Source organism: Antedon mediterranea, chromosome 1 (genome assembly GCF_964355755.1).
Source record: "Antedon mediterranea chromosome 1, ecAntMedi1.1, whole genome shotgun sequence".
NCBI classification, from domain to species: Eukaryota; Metazoa; Echinodermata; class Crinoidea; order Comatulida; family Antedonidae; genus Antedon; species Antedon mediterranea.
This window is the reverse complement of record NC_092670.1, coordinates 36,619,807-36,643,404: the sequence shown is the minus strand read 5'-3', so window position 1 is coordinate 36,643,404 and position 23,598 is coordinate 36,619,807. Positions and strand designations below refer to the sequence as shown.

At 32.5% G+C, this 23,598-nt stretch overlaps 1 protein-coding gene across 2 annotated transcripts in view; it reads right to left on the bottom strand.

The window, feature by feature from the left end:
- Positions 1 to 16,814, bottom strand: part of LOC140051211 (glycine receptor subunit alpha-2-like) — a 51,952-nt gene extending 35,138 nt beyond the window's left edge. Inside the window, exon 1 of one of the 2 annotated variants that reach the window (XM_072096539.1) lies at positions 16,724 to 16,814. The gene's annotated coding sequence lies outside the window, so the exon portion shown is untranslated. Of the gene's footprint in view, positions 1 to 3,687; positions 3,695 to 16,723 lie in introns of those variants that run through there. The other variant, XM_072096618.1, reaches the window with a different exon arrangement.
- Positions 16,815 to 23,598: the final 6,784 nt, after the last annotated feature.

Genomic DNA, 23,598 nt, shown 5'->3' with positions numbered 1-23,598 from the left:
AGGCTAAGTACTTAAGTCTAATGGACCCATGAGTGCTTGTTACACCCGTACGTACCAGCAAAGATATAGTTCTTTTCCTAGAACGTTCAGGTGAGTAAAGCACGTAGTAACAGCATTTTGTCGTTTATGTATATACACACACGTTGGTAAAACCTAATTATGTACTGTGAAAGCGAAAATATTAAGCGACATACATAAATAATTGATTGTAAAATGATCTTTCAAAAATCGTGATGAATAATAATATACATACACTTTACCTTATTTTACGTTACTTTTAATACATGAGATTTACTTTGAGAAGAGTGCGTGTCAATACATACGTTGTCATAACAATTTATTTTGTGCTTTAAGGAATTACCGTATACAAAAGCATTGAGTAGAGTATTCGATCTAAGAATATTCATATAAGTGTACTATAAGTTACCGTTGTTTTACATTAAATATATACTTTTTGACAAATGTCTATGAATTATTAAATTAAAGGTAAAAAGCTTACTTCTTGAGAATAATTGAATATTGATAAATTAAACCGGTTACTTTGAATGTTGATTTAATTTCTGTAACATCATATGTTATTAAATTATGATACTATGTCCTTTGGCATATTGAAAAGTACGTTACGCTAGTCATTTTTTTTTTCTCTTTCGTGGGTGTTAGCCCACTTTTATTCATTAATCCATTCCATGACAAAGATATACAAAGATTAATCTAAACAAAAACGTGTTAAAAACATGTGTTTATAACATGTATGTACAATAATATGGTTTTAAAAGATATCTTTTTAAAACATACCATAATTGGATATTTGTTTAAAACATAACGTAATTGGTTATATTGGCATATAGTCATAAGTTAATTAATTAAGTTAGTTAATTTATGTAAAAGACAGTAGATGGAAAATGGTGAACAAACGTCGAACACAATTGTCGAATTGGGTATAAATTCAACATGCGCATTCACAAAGATCGGTACTGTAGAAATGGTGTCAAATAAATTCCACGTCAGTTTTCTTAAAATCTAACTGGATTTTTACTGAAAGTTCAAAACGACGATCTGGAAAAGACAGGTTATTCTCCAGGCTACAAAACAGATAATGTACGGACTTGTCGTGCAGCATAGAACATAGTGCTATTCATTCCGCTTAAAGTTAAAATTAAGTAGACCGTCATGAGTCTTTATCCATAGCTGTAGGGCTATAATAGTATTACTCGATTCTTCATTCAGAAACAGACCTACTATTACAAATTGTTGTTGTTAAACAAATTAGTATCACCGTACGTACATATTATGTGGCCTATATAAATGATACAACTGAACACATGTTGACATAATTTGAGAATCGACGCGTGGTCATTCAACTAATACAATAAAGATATGCTAATTCTCACGAGATCAAGTAATAACTCGACTAAAATCTTTCTAATTACAATGATTTTGCCGACAAATTTAAGTAAGACTTATAAACATTTGTTTTCCATTTTGTAAAAATGACACCATCTCACCGATAGGGGAGAAATCTCACCGATAGGGGGCGGCATGACATGTCCTTTACTCATTTATTTTTAATTCAATTTTGTAGAAACCAGTTAAATTAAAAACACGGGAATCAAATTAAAAACATAACATTCAATATGATACTGATATCTATTAAGCTACAGTATTACAATACAGTAAAACAAGAATTAAATTCCTTATAAAGTTCAATTGTTTCTCTATAATTATTTTATCCAAATACTACCCGATGCAGATCATTACATCTTTGTATATAATTTAATTAATTAAAATGTATTAATATAAAATTCTAGGAGATTAAATTATGAAAGCAAATCTTTAAGGCATATTATGAATCAATCAAACTTATAGAATGATATTAGGGTAAAGGGTATTGAAACACATATAAATAAAGACGAGAAGAAAACTGTTTTACAAATGGTGCAAATATGTGGCCTCAATAACAAACAAAAAATGTATTAAAAGTATTTCTATTTTTAAAATATCTATTTCATTGCTTTTTTAATATTGTCCCTCTGAAAAATAATTTTAAACAATTTTTTTGTTGAATATGCTATTTTAACACATAATAGTTATCCACTTTGACCAAAAATTGGATAAAAAATGTATATATTTGCCTGAAAAAACTGTAATAATTTAAATAAAAAAATATTTAAATTGGCTGGCAGCTAATGGATTTTGGTTGAATGTAACCATTTATTTTGTCATTTTAATAAGTGAAAAATTGACTTAATTGATTAACTTTATTATACTAAAAAATAACCAATCTGAAGTCTCATTTAATTAATCTTCATTTTCATGTTTCTGGAAGCAATACATATTTAAAAGTATATTTATAATGATACGTTTGTTCGTTATTAATATTAACTTTATTGCACATTGTTCGTTTTTGTTGATGTGATAAATAAAGAAAATTTAAATAAATAGAAAAAAAAACTATGTATTTAATTTCAAACATGTATTGTTTATTATAATCGGGAAGAGAGTGCTGCTCCGCAAAGTAAATGATTTGTAATATGTATTTTAACTTGACATACAGTATTTCAAACATGTATTGTTTATTATAATCGGGGAAGAGAGTGCTGCTCCGCAAAGTAAACGCGATTTGTAGTATGTATTTTAACTTGACATACAGTACCATGCTTATTTATTTCAGCGCTTCAGAGCAGCATTAGTTTCTGCCACTGTTCCATTTATGTATAAACTCAACTGACCCAATGTGTTACGTAAACTCCCAATTCATTCACATTGCTATAAAGTTTATTCAAATGATAATAACCTTGTATCTCTGTTTAAAGGATAAAAAGTAGTAAAAGTACATTGTGATAATCACATTGCATTAGCGCATGATCCGAAATGTTGGGAATGTTAAGTGATAAATCATATCATTTTCACCTGGCAATGATATACGATTATGATTTTATGCGTGATTATGGTACTATAAATAAATATTATATCTCTAATAAGTGGTGTCATCCATCAGCCACAGTAGTCCCTTAAAGATATTTTGTCACCCTAAAAAAAATTTTTCAATGTTTCTGTTGAATATGCCATTTTGTCACATAATAGTTATTCACTTTGACCAAGAACTAGATCGAAAACAAAATTATTTTCATGAAAAAAAGTAATTTAAAGCAAAAAATACCTAAATGTCAGTCAGACAATGGTTTTTGGTTAAAATTAACCGTTTCGTTTGTCTTTATATAAGTGAATTTTTGTTTTCTACAGAAGTGAAGAACTTTATTAAAACTGCAAAATGGCCTATTCAAAGTCTGATTGTATTAATCTTTATTTTTAAAGCTCACTATGTCGGTCGGTTAGTCGGTCGGTTGGTCGGTGAACACTAACTTGAGCACGCGATTGCAGCAATGTACATGGTCTTGTTTATGTTTTTTGGTGGAGAATACATCTTTAACTTTAGACATCAGAAACGAAACGAGTGACAATAATACGACGTCGTAAAACTACGGCCAACTTGTATTAGGATCTCAAAGACAGTTAAAATAAATCTAATTAATAAGAGCTGTACAATTACCTTTTTGATAATGCCCGTCTTTGCGAGCCAAAGTTATACTCGACTCATTCCAGTAAATAGTAAAGTAGATTACATTACACAAGCACATTCAGTAAATAAATATACCTAATCACCAACATCTGTTTGTGTTTACTTACATATTTTGTGAAATCCTTTCCATTTTCATGTGCACAGAAATAATTAGACTATAGTGCCGTAGATAACTGTAACATCAGCTGCTGCTTGGTAGTAATAGAACTATACAGTAGCAGCATTATGCTTACGTATACAATGTTCAGTCATTTTCATTGGTACGTATGTCATAGGAATCGAACTTTGAACTCGTGGTATTGCGCAAGAAGTAACCGTATCGTTAATGCTTGCTTTTGTACCGTACTGATAAAATCGAAAAGATGCTGGTGTTGGGGTGGGAGGGGGATGGGTGATCGACATACTGGTGATAACAGTTCTGTTTCAATGTACCAAATGATATATTTAGATAGGCCCGGCACACACGAATGTTACACTACATTTCCATTTAGGCCTATCGCCAGATTGCTTCAGAAAACATGCTTAAATATTGTCCGGATACAAACGTATGAAGATAGTAATTAGCCTAGGTAAAACTTTATTTGTTGAATAATTCATGAATTTCAAAGTTAATCTCAAAACTATATACTAACTACTACCATTTCAAGCAATTTGAATTACGATTTTGAGTGCACTCGACATTTATTTGAGGAATACCTTAAAAGTATCGTTCATTACGTTGTTTTTGTCATGAACAAAATTTAAATATTTTGCTGTGTGTATAGATATGTTAAGTAGGCCTAAATATTTGGCTCATGTTTTTGGTGATCCAACTTGTTTTTGTATTATTTTGCCGATTCTTCTACCGAGATTTAATTCAATGCCGTGATAAAAACCTATCATAGACGAAACGTTACCTTTGACCTGTTCTTTTATGATACAGGCATCACATGTGAAACACATGATATGCTGTATCACGGAATTTCCAATGATACTGTACTCATATTGTCATATGAAGTTTTCATATCTAAATGATTTTAAATAGTGCAATAACACTATAATTATCTGGATGGGAATCTCAACATTGTTGTGCGATTTTAAACTATATTTATCTAATTTTATAGTATCCTTTCTGTGTTTTCTTTATTGAAATGAACTCGTTCGTACTTTTAATTGGCAATCCTTTTCAGTCGATGTAGCACTAGCGTGTACTGTATTACTACCCATATCAAAATACAAGTAGAAATCGTTCGTTTGGCCAAAACAGTTGCCAAAACAATTATTTAAAGATGTATTGTCCCCCCAAAAACATGAAAAAATTAAGAATAATTAAATCAGACTTTGAATATGTTATTTTGTAGTTTTAATAAAGTTAATTACTTCCATCAAAAATAAGGTTTTTACTGATACAATAAACAATGACAAAATAAATGATTAAATTCAACCAAAACCCCATTGGCTGGCAGCCAAGTTGGCCATTTTGTCTTAAATTACAGTTTTTCTAGATAAATAAATTTTTTTGGATCTAATTTTTGGTCAAAGTGGATAACTATCATGTTACATTAAAATGTCATATTCAACAAAAATGTTTGTAAGAATGATTTTTTCAAGGAAAAATACATCTTTAAAGGGCAATTACATGAAAAGGAAACGCAATACACATTGAATGGAAAAAATTATACAATAAATTAAGAATTATTATAATTATAAACTTCCACCCGATCCTGTGGCTGTCACGAGAGTCTCTCAGTTAAGACTGTTGCCAGTCCACCAGATACATATCTGACTGTATTAAGTAATTTAAATACACAATATCTCTGTCATTAGGCAACTACATACAAGTGAAACCAGAGATGTCCACCGCAAGTGTACCGCTGGATCATTTTGAACTTATTCGAGAAGACAGGTTGACCGTGTAAAACTGCACTACATTATAGTAACAACGAGAAACCCATAAAATGTGTTAATCAATAGATATTCAATCAAAGCTTGTATTTTGATAGCCTATCTATATTAATCAAAGTACATCGTTTCGGAATTCAACACATCTTAAACAGTATGGGTTTTACTATCAACGCGGTTGGAAATGTTAATTTAATTAACGATAGTACATATAAGTGCACGGATTTGGAACTGAACATAATCTGTTGCTATAATTGAAAAGCATCGTTATATCTCGTAAATGAAAAATGTGTGAAATTGTTTTCACCGTGTAGAATAATTACAATGATCACAAGATGACCAGTTAACTTAAAAAGACAATATAAAAATATTATTATATAATATTATTCAATCAAAAACAAAAGACAAGAAAACACAATATCACAGGGCTGGTTGGGTTTCAAATCTAAATCGATTTTTTTGTTTGTTTTGTTTTTTTGCAATAACTTTGAAAATAATATTCTTTAGAACGCAAATGCATGTTTGGTTCAGTTGAAGGCAACGCAATGACGTAAGCTCACCGCAAGTAATTTGACCAATCACGACGCAACGGATCATGCGAACTGTTGCCGCTTGCGTATTTTTTTTTTCCAGGACGAACGTGGGCAGAAATCATGAATAATTCATTACCTTAATTATTTTCTATATAAAGAATTGCAAGATAGCTGATCTACTTCCTAAATATACTAAACCTAACCCTCTAAATAATCTCTCTCAACTATTAAAAAAAACATGTTCATGAAAGACCTCGAACCGAGGGCTCCAGCGTAATAGGCTTTTACCACTAGACCAAACATTTCGGTTGGCAAACGCTGTTTACACTAATTATTTAATATCTCTGCATACTTATATAGCGCCCTCTATAATTTTCCCTATTATGTCATAATTATTCATGAATTATTCATGAATTCTGCCCACGTTCGTCCTGGAAAAAAAAAATTATGCTCGCCGCTTGTGTGCTTGGTCAACTCACGTTGTGCCTAGCGTTGTCGCGTTGCGTCAAAGTGGGAAATTGCGAAAATTGTCACAAGAGGCAACCTAAAGTAGAGTGAGGCGCAAGAGGTGTACCAATTGATTGAATGTCAAACGAATATATAACCTATAACAGAACATAATCAAGATCCTAAAATAAATGGGTGGTATCTTGTTTATCGCAACTAAACGTTGTTTTTTTTTCAATGTTTGAAGATACAAATCTTCTTTCTCTATGGGCTAGATCACAAATTAATGCGAGTTTAGTGCGCAAAATATCACCAGTCACCATACGGAGGACCACATGTTTCACTTATCAATTAGTTTTATCGCTTATTAGCATTGTCCCGAACGGCGCCCCGTACGTTTATGTCGAAGATTTCCGCAGTCTCGACAGATTGACACGCGCGCATTGCTCATATATTATTTTAGTTTCGTTCAGGTCTATCTGTTAATTCACAATTCTTAATTTGCAATCTCCATTAAGATATAAAATGTCTAAAGCTCTGTCTACACTATCAAACGTTGTGTGACAAAAATATGATGTGCCCCTATACGGAAATGATGATGTCATATCACTACCATCACTACCATTTAAGCATATCACCATACTTTGTTGTCACATAAGGTTTGATAGTGTAGTAGACAGAGCTCAAGAGAACTTTATCAATTTTAATATGAGTGTGTAGATAATTTTAATATAAACGTAATGTAATCATAAACATAATATTCATTTAAAATGTAAAACGTGAGTTTGCTTTACGATGTTTGCTAGAGATTTAAAAATAACATGTGTTGACGATCAGACATGAGTTTAATTACGGTAAACAATTTTTTGAAAAAGAACAACAAATACGGTAAATGTGTCGTCGTAAAAATGGTTTTATTAAAACATGTGTTTGATAGAAAACCAATCGTAGCAATAACAGAATTTATGTTAAATGTTAAATATAATTTTTTTAATGAATGAACAAAATCATTTTAAATAGAAGAGAATAGAAAGAATGTATACGTCCAGATGTACTGTATGTGAAAAGAAAGGTGGTGATAGGCCTAAAATAGGACTTACATTTAGTTAAAGATATATTGTCCCCCCTGAACAAAAATATTTTTTTCAATTTGTTTTTATATGTAATTTGAATGTCACATAATAATTATTATTAAAATTTGGTCCCAAAAAAATTATTTACCTGAAAAAATTAAAAGCAAAAGTAGTCAAATTGTCTGTTAGACAATGGATTTTTTAAATTTAATTCTGTTTATTTTGTTTCTGTATAAACATTCTTTTTGTTCGTTTTTACCCTATGGAGTCTGATTAATAATGCAGATTGTAGAAATAAGATAAAAAAAAAGAAATCTTTTTTTAATGATTTCGAGGGACAATACTATCTTTAATATACGACTTAATAACAATACACTAAACTAAATACAACTTAGACAACGTATTTTACCCTGATTTAAATCTTTTACTTCAATTAACCACCAACTTCGTTGAGTTTGATTAATTGTTTGGACAGTACTGCGTTCGTGGTAGGCTGCTGAAGACAGCTTGTAGATTATGTTATGCCTCAACCAACACACGTCAAGACCCAATTTATCAACATCTATATGTTAGTTTTGTTCAGTGGCGTAACGCAGAGGCCTGATGCCCCTGGTTTAGGTACCCTAAGTGGCCTTTTGATGCTGGAGGCCTCAGGCGTTGTTGTATGGGCACTGCTCATGGGCCCCCTTAAGCTCCAATGACCGTATTGACCTATCACACTTAAGTGAGATATTTCCCTATATGAAGTATTTCCCTTAAATTGTATTCACTTAGATAGGAGACTTTCTTAACTTTAAGAGTAAATGTTTCCTTTAGCCTAAGAGGGATTGCTGAATGTAGGTTTTGTCAGTGAGCACTCATTTCCTTTACGTCACTGGTTTAGGATGTATTCGTTAATTTACTGTACAATTCATCCATTAACTATACAAGTTAAAGTACTTAAAAAGGAATTTTAAACCGGAAAAGAAATCAAATGAAACTTACTTAAAAATTCAGTTAAACAACACTGCAAACAATACAGTATATTTAATAAAGAATCCTTCGCTTGTGATTGGTCAAAACAGGTTTATTTCAGTCATATAGTCCCGAATTGATTAATGAACTCGAAAAATACTAATCTCAACATGTTAACACACTGCTGTTACTTTTAACACAACATCTAATATGATATACATAACTAACTGACATTTTGACATTTTTGACGACTCCATAATAACGTAGCACCTATCATCACGCACGTTTATCTAACCTAAAGTCCGTTCTAACTCCTAAGGTGAAACAACAAACCGTGAAACAGAATGGCGTAAGATAAATTATGAAACCAATATTAATCCATACTGATCACTACCGAATGACATGCTGTGTAAATTAATAAGACATAAAAGTATTCGAGTTATGACGCTGCGGAATGTTGGCCTACTGAAGCATTCGTTCTTTACATATGTCTTTCCCGCGTAATACGTGTGTTAGGCCTTGTGTGCAACACAATGTAATTTGTTTTTGCTTTGAAAACGCGTGTGTACTGTGAATTGTGTTTCAATCGATACACTAAGTTATGGTAATCTATATATAAATTTACGAAGGGCAAAATTCGGTAAATCGCGCGTTATTTCTATAATGTTTACTCGATGGTATAATATAAAGTTGGTTCGTACTTTCGATACTGATTTTAACCACCTGATGTAACCCTGTTTACTAATTAAATTGAGTTCGATAATTAGTTATTGACAAATTTAGGTTCAACGATTTGCCCCAAATAGGGGTGTTTTCCGATCTTGGTATACACTGTCTAATGTCCATCTTGAAAAATACCCACATACAATAATACGAGGATGATTTGCATTTTCCTATCTCCTCCTACGATAATTGTTTTTAGTGGCTGAAAACCGGTTGAACAGCTCGAGTACAGTATCATAATGTTGAAAACAGGCCGATTTTCTTTTAAAAAAAAAACTATTTTGATATACGTTTATACAAATATATTGATTTGCAATGAATGGAACATTCTAAATTATTTGGTTTAACCATGCTTGCATACCTCCATGGCTTAACACAAGTAGGTAAATTTATGGGCCCTTGGAGAATAAACATAAATAGTATTGTAATGCTATACAATACTGTAAATACTTTTGATCGCCATTTGAATCGCAAATTTCTTATTGTGTGTGTTGGTACTGTTAGATATAATATAAACAAATATACTAATAAACTTTATTACTGTAAGTGTGGGTAGCCCCTACTTTTAGATTATAAACACATAATAATATAATACTTTATTACTGATAGTTGCTTCTCAACGTTTGTATTAAATAATAATTACAAAAAATATAAACGTCGTAGTGGTGTATCGTTACATGTACTTTACTATTTCAATCGACTATGACAGTGACAATTTTAACAAATTTATTAAATCGGAAATGTGTTACTCTATTTAGTGGTATATTATTTATAGGCCTATAAAAAAAAACTTTCGTTACTTAGTGGATAATAAAGAAATATAAAGAATAATTTCATATAAAGAATATATTTAAAAATTGTTCCTCTTTGTACCTATCCTCATCCCCAACCCTCAACACTAATGTTAGATACCAAACACAAATTGGATTTGTTTAAATGAGTCCAAATCAAACATTTGGACTCATTTTGTGACAAGTTTTTCTTTTGGAAGTAATTCCCATGGTGCTAATTTTGGTTGACTACATAAATCATTGTGTCTATTTATTTGTTTCTGTAAACGACAATGTTTTATAGTCATGCGGTACGTACATTTGAAATCGCCATTTTTTTTACGCTGAAATTACTATGTATTCGAGAACCATCTGTAGGCACGACCTAGATGGTACGCGAGCGAAGCGATCGTACCATCTAGTATCAGTAATGACAACAGTGAACACCACATTTTACTTTAGTCAGGCTGATATAAAAACCAAGAATAGTACAGTATTAGCTTAGGCGCGCCTATATTGTCTATTTTAGAAACGCGAACGCCATTGTATACAATACCGTACAGTAATATAATATATTATGCTGCTGTTAGTCATTCAGAATATAATATTATCCATAGATTTAATTAAATAATTAATATGAATTGTATAATTCAAACAAATCTGTATTAAATTATGCAAAATTAATCCATTGGAATCGTGTATTCAATCTGTAATGTATTCATATCATGTCAGAATGTTTTTAATCCATACGTAGCCTTCCCACGAGTCTCGTGTGTGTAAATGCAACGTCTCGATGATGAGCGCAATTATAACGCATGTCTTCTGTGACGACATGATCTGTATCGATTATGTATTCAATTGATCGTTGACATTGTAGATAGCTTAAATTGAAACATATGGAGTATTTTATTGTCAATTTTGAGATATGTATTGTACCCTAGTAGATCATTAAATAATACAAAAGTGATAAATGTTTAAATACATGACTATTATCTTTTAAAGTTTTGATTAAATACATTCATGCCATGTACAGTGTTGAAAATCTGAAATGGTTTGTGGAAATTGTTTGCTGTGTCAATCTAGCCCTTCCTGATCTGCTAATAATAATATATGAGTGTAATGGATGGGTTGAGTCTTGTATATACTTGAATTAATTTTATGTTTATTAACTTTTTAAACATATGATCTATAGAATTTTTACTTCGACACCGATAACTTTGCTGGCCTTATTTACAATTCTTTGAATTTGACTTTTGCTGTTAACATTGATCAGAGGAACCCAACGTTTTCATCAATTCCGTCTTGTCATCAAGTTGTAATAATATAATCGCATCGCACCATAAACAAACTGATTTGGGCTTGATAATGTGAACACACCTTAATGTAGAAAGTACATTCCCCGTGTAATTCATGACACGTGTGAACGTCCTAATTCGACAAGTAATGTATTTTTAAAAGCTTATAGTGAATCCTGGCAAACAACCATCACATTATCTCGGAGTAATCAAATGACAAAAGTGCCAAATATGGTAGAGATGACGTAATCGTGACCATATATGGGCACATCACATTTTTTTTTGTCGCAAAGGTTTACTGATAATATGATTCATGCGACAATAAGTCTGCCTTATGAGTGTTATTATCAATACTATAATAATAATAAGAGCACAGGGCGTAACGTTTTTATTTCAAACTATTTATAGAACGTACCGTACTATATACTGCTACAGTATATTTCAAACGAGAAGATAAAGAACAGCATATCAAAGTCTTCCCTGCATGATTTTTTCCAGCATTAACTATAGCACTGACTGACAATGTTAGTGGAAGACTGCCCCAAGTATCTAGTTATGTCATATTGCTATACGTATGACACGCCAAATGTAACAAAATCTTTTTGACCAATATTAAACTGGATCGCCATCTTTGAACCTGGACTCCAGTTTACATACTCTTTCGACAAGAATCTTTAAGCAATCTGCATTATTTGTAGTGTTTACAATTACTTATAGACCTAACGTAATATTTTCTTTCTAAGTAGGCTATCAGTTAGCATAGGAAAGCATATTCCGATGTAACTTTATATGTATAATAAAATATAATTATATACTTATGATATGGTTGGTATCAATGTTGTGTAAAATAATTTGATCATACCATGTATATTGACACTGGCTCTTTACACCGTCTGTGATGGTTCAATTGAATTAGCAGACCACTATCTGTTTTATAGAATTAATTAGCCTATGGTATACATATCAACTCAACATAAACATAGTACAATCAGTATACAAAATGGACAGCTGTGTTGATAGAAATGTAGCATAATGCATAAACATACTTAGTGGTACAGTTACCGTCATAATTTGACCAATCACAAGCGATGGATATTAGAACTGTCTGGTGAACATGATTGCGTTGCGTCTACGTCTACGTTCTAGTGGGAACCAAGCTTAAGCGTGGTTCCCACTAGCGACGCAACACAAGGACGTAACGCAACGCAAGTGAATTGACCAATCACAAGCGATGGCTTATTCGCTTGTGATTGCTAACTGTCTATAACTTCGCTTTCCATTGGTTAAAACGCTTGCGTTGCGTTTACGTCCTTTCGTTACCTTCTAGTGGGAACCACGCTTAACTGTCTATAACTTCGCTTGTCATTGGTTAAAACGCTTGCGTTGCGTTTACGTCCTTGCGTTACGTTCTAGTGGGAACCAAGCTTAACCAAGAAACATCCGAATGTGTCCTCCTATTATATCATTATCACTTCCGTATCATATTGATTGTATCTACGGTACAGTTTTCCGTTTCGATACAAACATCATGTTTTGTATAAGGCGCAATCGACGAAAGAAGGAAAGAAAATCTTGTTTTTAACTGCGGTATTATCTGCAGCACGACACGTCCATACAGTGATACAGATCAATTAAGGAATAAGAATTTCCAGAATGTATACGACTGTGTTTATTAAGTAACCATTTGAGACGAAGATGAAAGGCAGATAAAAAACACAACAACTAAAAAACAACATTTAAATTAAAAAAACGAATAAAATTCAGTGTTTCCGTCATGAAATCAGTTTCTGTCGATGTTACGACATGTTACACAACACAATCCTTTGCGCCACATAATTATAGTCGATGGAAAAAAGTCTGAAAAGATTTTATCCTACAATATAAATGTAAAGTGCTTTGTCAACTATTAATTGTACCCGGACATATCGCTGTTAGCATGAGATATGCGACGATGCTGAAAAGTATCATGCATAGTTTTATAACATTAGACACATTCGACTGCGCCTCTTTTAGGTGAGAAAACTAATACTCCGAAGTATGAAGTTTAAATGATCTATCGGATTCCCAGTTTTGCTCTCGAAATGCACTACGAATTCATTTGCATAATTGTGACTACTACCTTGTCAGATTTACTGTTGAAACAAAAATTACAAACTCATTTGCATATCGCGACTATCTGTGATCTGTGAAGGAGACACGGCAGTATGTACGAGCAAGGGAGATTGCTTGGTACACCAGGCGTAATCTGCGAAGCACTAGTGTTCTTCTTTCATTAACTTTACGTTGGGTATCTACCATTACAAATGTCTGATAAGGTTGAGAGCTTGTTTTTTTTTTCATAATATACTACTTCTTGATAATTTAAAGTTGGCAAACCACAATGTGGCTTTAATGCCAATACAAATTCTGACTTTCGAAAGTTTATCAAAGATCCAATGGCGTAAAGCCCAGTCACACTTTTTGTAACAACAAAATGTGATATGCCCATATGGATATGATGATGTCATATCATTACCATATCTGGGCATATCACTACTATATTATTTGGGCACATCAAACTTAGACAGAGCTTAAAAGTGTATTTTCTTGTTTTTGTACACACTCATTCTCTTTAATGCATCTCAACATACGATATTCCATGGTAAAAGTGAATAACTATTATTTGACATTAAAATGGTATAAAAGCCTATTAAAAAACAACAAATTTGAAAAATACATCTATTTATTTGTTGTTAGCCGAAACCGTTTAAATTCACTTTAATATCTTTTTTCTATTTTGTATATGTTCATTCATTATTATCTAAATAAATGTTATCTAAATCTGAATCTGAATGAAAATGTTTTTTATGTATTTACTAATGACAATAAAAATGTATATCAGGAATATAAATAATGGTTCATTAATTTGAAAAATTATTTTTCTAAAGAGATATTGTATCTTTTTTATTAATTATTTTGTCAATATATCCTATTAAAAAATCTACCAATGTAGGTAATCAGTCGTTGATACTAAATCCTATCATGGACAATAAGGTGTTATGCTGGTCTATACAAAGACATTGAATACCGTGTTTAGTATTACCTTGGCGGTATCAAATCACACATTACCATAACAAAGATAATTTTCTCAAAGGTCTAGTTTATTTACAATTTAATTATTTTAGTTATTATTTTGAAACTTTTGTATATTATATTTAATTTTTTGTATAAAAGTAGCCTAATTAGTGTTGATGTAATATTTCAAAAAATACATTATGTATAAGTGGAAGTGGATTGTACGGAAGTCAAAACAAATATAAAGTGACATACTTGTGACGTCACCAGATCTTCATCAGGAACTGACTGATGGTTTACGTTACAACTACGTATTGATTTTTTTTTGGTCTTACGTACACTTAACTGCAGCTTATTAGACTGCAGAAGCCAGATGAAATTATTTCAACAAATAAATTACAGATTTAGCATCTTTAAGAAAACAACCAATGATTCCTTCCCATCAGACATAATTATTATATAAGATATAAGAATATTATTCTTTTTTTATCAAATGTTTCATTATTTTCATTGCACGATGCTTAGCAGAATAAACTTGACAGTTATTTAAAGATTCAATACCGTAGTTAAGTAGTTATATATACATTTTTGACGTATTATGACAGTTCAAATTATGACAGTTCATTAAAACATCTACAATTAATTCAATATAAAGTATTTTATTTTGATATAAAATCGATAGATCTCAATAATCATTATGTAAACAATCTCATTAAAATTCAACATTTATTATTGCAATCGATTTAACATAAACTGACCGGCCAGTAGCTATCATCCGAAATCAATTAAATACAACGACGACAGTTATTTTAAAATAAATCAATCTGTGAAATTATGATGAATATAATTCATAATAATAAACAATTTCAAGGATATATATTATTTACTGTATTTATTTATGGTTTACGCAGGTAATTACAGTGATGTTGCTTTTGATGCTACCGATTGAGAAGAGTTAAGAACTTAAACTGTTCACCGTTAGACTACTTATACATTAACATGTCCAATTACATAATTTGTGTTTCCAGTCTAGGAGTTTTATAATTGACTATTGTACATATTTTAGTTAAAACTTTTTAGTAAGAATTTAAGAGCTATACTGCTGTATTTGATAAGTCACTAAAAGTGCCTATAATACCGAAGTGTATCGCTGTTTTAAAGTGTAGTTTCTGTTGATATGTGAACGCATTATTTTATAGTGTACTAAGACAATGAATAATATGCGAGGAAAATTGACGTCAGATCACATTAACATTTTTCGCTGACACTACTAGGACACTATAGGCCTAACATATATAATTTTTAAATTATTAAAATAACTTTAATTAGGCTCGTTTCAAATCAATGCATATTTTTCCTGGTTTAGTTTTTCTATCATTTCTAGCATTAGCACATTTGACGAAGACGTCGATTCGAATAAATTATTTAAATCAATGAAAAATAAAATATTCAATCAAGCATATGCATTATAACACATGTACATAATTATGATCAAGGTGAAACATAGAATTACTCACAAGTAGTAAAATATTATTTCCATTTCATAGCTTCAGTTTAAGGTAACCCAACCTGTTTTTACCATGGAGGAAAAAATAATACTATTTATTTGTTTTTACTGAGTTAGTAGATTTTGCTAATATTTCTTATGAACAAAAAAAGTGTTAAACTAGAAATACTAATTATTTGTTTTTACTGAGTTAGATTTTGCAAATATTTCTTATGAACAAAAAAAATGTTACACTAGAAATACTAATTATTTGTTTTTACTGAGTTAGATTTTGCAAATATTTCTTATGAACAAAAAAGTGTTACACTAGCGCCTCCCCTTTACAATAGAGCCTCTCCTTTAGGACAGCCTTATTCAGGGAACACCAGTATAGAGGAAACTTTCTCGTAAAGTAACGTAGAAGAATACGTTTTAACACTACACCAACCCCTATTCAGGGGACACCAGTCCTCTAGAGGACATTTTCTCGTGAAAGGAACGTAAGAATATACGTTTTAACACTACACCAACCCCTATTCGGGTGGGAGGGGGGGGGGGGGGGCACTCCATAATTAAGGCGAAACTTCGTTTGATCCCGAATGTGTCCTCTTAAGAGGTGTTCTTACGTAGGCCACTGTATTAGCCACTCAAGGTTGTGCGATATTAAGTGACTTATGTTCACGATAATAAATTTACAAATTCGCTAATTAGGTTCGAACATCCGAGCATCGTCCTAATACGGAAGCAGCGATAACAGCGTAATTGATTAATACAATAAACTGTCTCCTTTTGATGTTTGGTAACATGTGTAATAATCACAGTGTCATTCCTAACACAGATAACTTATCGTGCATATATACAATTATTTGATTTCAATTTATTCAAATAACTATGGAAAAATAAAATATGTGTAGGCTCTACTCTTACCTTTGTATCGTGGACTTATACAACTTAGTGTAATACTGTAATTTTCTTTCGTGAAGTGACTGCCTCGTTTTCTATATGTGTGTATGCATTATATCTTCTATCAGCAATAGGCTGTAATGTATTTTGACGTTCGTTATTTGTAATGAAACTTCGCTGTGGTTCGTTGACTCGTTCGACTTATGAGCAGTGATGCGTGACCAGCGCGTGTGACGTTACAGTCCCGTGATTTTCGTTTGCTGTTTCTTCAACACATACTCTGTATGTGTGATTTATGTCAAATTAATTATGCTGTTAATGTGTTATGTAAACTGATGGTAGTTTGACAGCATTAATGTATTAGCTTTCTGCAGTGCTTTAATTCGCTAGTAGGCCTAACGCCCAGGACAAGCACGCGTGTATATCAAACCGAACCATAAGCGTACTTAAAGCCGATTTTCCACTAGGCGAATTTGTTCGCGCGAATCCAACGTTTCGAAGATAAAAAAAATCGCCTACTCTTTTTCCACTACATGAGCGAATAGCTGCGACGTTCATGTTCCTCGCGTGGTTGCTGAGCATTTCGATTCGCATGAGTGCTCATGAAAGCGTCATAGTTCATTTCCTGATCTCCGATTGGTTGCGCAATATTTCGCTTCGCAAAAAGGAGAAAAAATTCGAACTAGTAAATTTCGCTGAAGCGAAAAATCAAAGGAACTAGAATTCGTCGAAGAAGGGAGTATGACAGACAGAAACTCGAATACGCATGCGCATAGCATGACGCTTTCGATTCGCGCGAACAAATTCGCCTAGTGGAAAACCGGTTTAAACGCGCACGTTAATTTTTTTTTTTTTTATTGTACCCGCGAATATTCTAAATGCGGGAAAACCACTGCTATAGAGCTGTTGCCTGGAAATTGCACTTATACATTGATATATGAAGCGAAATTATAAATCTCCAGCAGAACCAACCCTACCGTGGTTGTTGCTAAGCTAAGACAAAAGCTGAGCTATTTGAAAAATACAGCTGCTAGGACTGATCCCTAGAAATTGCAGTTTAGATTGAAAGAAAATGATATAATTCTACAGGACTAGCCCACCATGGTTGGGGTGGAGCTAAGAACATTTTGAAAAAATAGTGTTGCTAGGTCCGGAAATTTGACTTATTAAATTTCGAAATATGAACAAAATGTATAAGTCGATCGCCAAAACCAGCCCTCCAGTCTCCTGTCTGGCTGAGGGGTAAGACAATTTTGAAAAAAAAGAGCTGTTCGGTCGTCCTCGAAAAATGCACTTATTATACTTCGAAATATGAAACCAAATGTATATCAAGGACCAACACTATGGTTGGGGCTGAACTGAGCTGAGCTAAAAACATTTTGAAAACTAGAGCTGCAGGTCGTCATAATACTTGGGGAGGGGGTTGGTGAATCCGCAGTCATCTATCATCACCTGAAATAATCGATTTCAACAGCAGAGAACGAAAGCCGTAAAGTTAGCCTAGTTATCTTAGGCCAATGCTTTGCAGACAAACAATGAACTTTCGGATCTGAGAAGCAATGAAGCGTAACGGGAGGTTAAATGACTGTCCATAATTTTAAAAGCTGCTAAAATAACACAGCAATAATTCTTTTTTTTTATTTGTCAATACTTATTTAAAAAATATATTTTTTTTAATTTAATTCTTGTGAAAAACATAGTTTGAAAATTTTACGCAAAAATCATTTCTGTAGCAAATACATGTCACTAATACCTACATTTATAGATGTTAATAAATTTGTATAGATTTGTTCCTGGTAAGCGTTCTTGCATTTAAAAGCAGAACCATTAAAATACATAGCTTTAGGCTAATTACATTTACTAATGAATATATATATGAATACGAAATAAGAAAAACAAATCAAACTAGGATATCCAGGCTAGTATAGATGACATGCCATGCTGGGTAACGACCCATAGCGTTTGCTTTTGGGTATCGCCCACTTTTCCTATAATTGCCTCCGCCTATGTTTTTACCATTTTATTGTCCTTTTGACTAGCATAGTAATAGTAGGAACCTTAGTTTTTCATTATAGCCACAGTGGTCTATAATATTATTACTATTACTATTTGACAACAAAATTAATATCCATGGAGTTTGATTTTGATGGGATCATCTTACATTATTCTCTTTAATTCCAAAAAAAGAAAGAAAAATACTGAGCACCTTTACATCTCGTTGCCAAATGGCCCAATTGCAAGTAAACATATTGCATGAAAATGTATACGAATTAAGGTAAAAAAGCAAAAGCAGTGGAAAGTAAAAAATGGATTAAAATTTAATAATTCGATGTAGAATAATATTGGACTATTAGCAAATCTAGCTGTTTTAGTGACTAGTTTGGTAATTTTGTTTTTATTTCTTAAATTCCTACCATGACAACTAAATCTAGTCGGTGGAATAAGATCAGCATTCTGTTTCATTTTGGAAAGACAAGGCTCTTACCCTTCACAGAATAAAAAGTAACAATTACTTAAAATAATTCGTCAAGCCCACTTTTCCACATTTTCAATACATTCACTTAATCTACTGGCCAAGCCAGAATGCTATACTACATCAGCATACTCCATAACTGACCTAATAATAATAAGTACATAAGTAGGCGCCTTAAGAGGAAAGTGTGTAAATGCTGACCTTAAGGGGAAAATAAGGAAAACAACCGTTTTAAACCAAAATATCGGCTAAATATATTCTTTTTGGCGTTTCAACATATATGTTTTAACATATATATTAATAATAATAATAATAATAATAATAATATTAAATCCACACATCATTTTAGCTCTACATTGTTAAAACTAAATAGTTTAATGACATAAGAGAAAAAGTTTCCTAGTAGCTTTAGCTTTTAACTTTTTGGTGACGAGGATTTTGCGTATGATATTAATGAAATCGTAACTTAAGCTTGGTTCTCACTATGACGCAACGCAAATGACGACGTAAGCGCAACGCAAGCTTGTTGACCAATGATAAGTGAATGTCGAATAAATCCCTCGCTTGTGATTGGTCAAATCCCATACGTTGCGTTACGTCCTTGCGTGGCCGGGAACCAAGCATTAATATTGCTGTTGATATGATGATTAAAATTTATAACATTAACATGTATATACAATTTATGTTTAAATATTATGTATATTTGTTAGAATAGTTAATATTGAGTAATGCATGCTTCGTGAATCAGATTAATAGAAATCGATAAACGATAAAGAACTTACTACACATATATATATTTCTAAAATAAAATCACTTAGTAATATCATATTGAATTTTTTATTAGGACAGTATTGATATATAAAACAAATGTTATCACGGTTAGATTTAATATTTAATACAGTACTTAATTGTAAAATTAAAAAATTCGTTGAATGTATGCCAACCACGTTTTTTTATTATTCAGTCACACACGTTAAAAGTATTTTCATTTACATTTTTAAGATAGAGCATACTTGGAATATAGCATGGGAATAATGAGAGGGAAGGTTTGTAAAATCTAACATTTACCGTACAATGTATCTTGCCGCTGCCAATGCACAGACCGCGTCTAAAACCGCCTTCTAAAAACCAACTCAGACACCGTCGTACGACGAGGCCCGACGAGTCGTCTTGTCGGGAGAAAATTAAACATGTTTAAATTTCTCCCGACGACCTTAAAACTACGCCCGACGCTATCTCAAGACGACTCGTCTCGTCGGGACAGCACCGCGCGATCAGATTGAGCATACGATATTGCCTCCAGTTCCCGCTCCAGTTGATTCGCAACTTCCTATAGAGTTCCGCGGCAAGAAACATTGTGTTCAAAGAGCGTGATTGACAGCAGTTCTCATTCAATTGTTTTTTGTAATGCCATCGCCGCTACAAATCCTACTCTCATTTAACCATGGTTATAATATATGCACTTCCTACAGTTACTCTGCACGCGATGTGTAACAAAATGACCGGTTAAGCTTGATTTCCACTAGGAGGCAACGGAAAGACGTAGGACGTAAGTAATTTGACCAGTCTCAGGCGATGGATTATCAAACCGTCGTGTAGTCAACTCGCTTGCGTTGCGTCCCAGTGAGAACCAAGCTGTATGGGAAGGTTCTAAACTGTATTACGTCATCTTGGATCCAATATGGTGTTTATACAATTAGTTTTCTATTGCATGTATCCATAAACAAGGTGGGATGGCGGATGGAGATAATGGGTTCAACTACTGGTCCGGGTGGTATCGTTACTGTACAATGATATAGACCGGTATACGCGTTGAAGGGTTTATCATTATTATATTCCTAGATACAGATCCCATTTCTTTTCATAACATTTAACTTCCAGTTTTTGTTATTTTTTGTTGCTATTATTATTAATTGTAATTGTATAAGATTTAAATTTGTATCCGTTTTTGTCGACAGGACCACAGTGCAAAACAAGTTTATTTCTACTTGATTGTGTATTATTCTGTATAAATATGTTGTTAAATAAATAAATGAATAAATAAAAAATCCTTTTTTTCATACACCTTAAATAAAAACATAGTTGGCGCGCGGCGCGTACACAAAACCACTACTAATTAACTTGGATCGTGATCGTAATGCCTAGAAATATCTGTGATTAAATGTGAATTTGCAATATCATTGTTTGCAATCAAAATAAAATAGTTGTTATAATGTATTTATACAGCTAGTTATTGTATTTTATTATCGATTTATACTGTAGCATTGTATATGAATACATTCTATCACAATATACGGTAGTGCATGGTAATATAATGATATTGGTACATGTGACTAAAGACACGTCGAAATGCTATTCGCAATTATTGTGTTTATGAAATCCAAGTAACTTACAATTCACTCCTCCTGTGTCTCATAATTAGAAATACTACTTTTTAACCAAATCCAACTTGTTATGTACTGTATTTTACCTTTGACTGAACTCATTCTAAGTTAAACTATAGGTTTGTTACGAGTCTGTTTATTATATACCCTGACAGTGCGTATGAGATCCAGCAGAGAGAAGGTGTGTGTGCGGGGGGGGGGGGGGGGTGCGTAGATGAAGGTAGGTGACATGATATACATCCAGCCCCATATGAAATTAAACAATGTGCTACAATTTCAGACTTTAAAGCCCAACTCATCAAACATTTGATCTCAAAATATTAAGTTGTACTGTAATTGTTTATATTACATAGCCTATGTAAATACGCGAACGTGATTGGTTGAAACTGCATCACATGACTACTGCTGCGAGGATCGTAAATCGTATATATCCTCGAGAACGATGATATTGACTGTGTAATTTTCGCGTAATAATCGTGTCCCCTGTCATTAATCATATAAATTCTCGAGTACGATGATATTGACTGTGTAATTTTCGTGTGCAACACTCGAGTTTGCCGATAAATAAACAAAAGTCATCTACTCGATCTTGAACTCGGGTGGAATTGTCACTCCATCGCAAGACAACGTTTCATCCGCTGGGCCACGGAATTTGCTTGAAGAAATTAATCTTCTAAACTATTTAAGCTATGCATACATAGCGCCCTCATTTGTTATAAGTCCACCCTAAATGTGATGAAACACCGTTTGTGATTGGTCAATACTCACGGTAGTAACCTAGTAACTAGTACGCGCTGAACATCCGGTGATTCGGCTCCTCGAAGATCGAGAGAAGACGAATTGTTTATTCGGCCTACCTGATTATAATATTATTATTAATAGGCTTATTGATGGAAATTCTTCTGTTAATTTAAACGACCTAGGCCTAAGTGAATATTTTATTGCCAAGGAATCATCAATTAGTAATTATCTGTATATTATTCTTCGCAAGGTAAGGTGTCTAGGCAGGCTTGTTTTAAATACAATACAAATACTATAGGAGGCCTAGCCTAGCTTCACCCAACCCAGCAGACTTGTTCTTGGCTATATAATATAACAGATATTGCCTTTTATATCGGTTAAATATAAGATTTGACATCCCCTAGGGAATGATATTAAGTTCTCGGGGAATATATATTTCCCTCAGCTGGCGCTTCGGGAAATATATATTCCCTCGAACTTAATATCATTCCCTCGGGGATGTCAAATCTTATATTTAACCTCTAAGCAGTCAATATCTGTATAATATTGTTTATTCAATGCAGCTTATTTTTAATTGGTGTATCTCATTATAACTTTGTTTTGTTTTGTTTTATTTTGACTTAATTTGTGCTACTTAGTTTTGTTATTTTTGTATTTTATAAGTAATGATGGAGTAAGAGCAGTTTTCTGTTTGGGCTCATGCCTATTACTTGCTCCTGGCAAGATGAATTGTAAAATGTACTTTATGAACTTTTGCCGAATAAATATTATTATTATTATTATTATTATTATATATGTAGCTAAATACAATACAAAATATAGAACAGTAGGATATATTCTGCTCTTTCAAGCCCTTTGCCTCCTTTTAAAATGACATTCAACCTTCCACACAGTAACAAACTATACGGCATTTTAAATCGATAACTTCCACATTATTCACATTGTAAGTATACTATACATAAAGTATATCGAATAACATATAAATAAGAAACCTTACCTTTATTTTATGATCAGGTTTAATATACCAGGCGTATTTAGCTTATGCGCTAAATATGATCCATAAACCGATTAGTGCCTGCCGTGACAGTCGGTGCTTAGATAAATAGCATTTGATAATAGCTTGATCTTTATATTTTGTCTCTACTTAAGCTACAAATTTCTTCTCAATAACTTAATTTTCCACGGTTCATTGAACACGGATAGTTGGTTTTGTATAAATATTATATATCAGTGCTTTTTTTTTTTTTTAACATGTTATTTATCTGTCAATTCGGTTTTACAGTTAATATCAATGTCGCCGT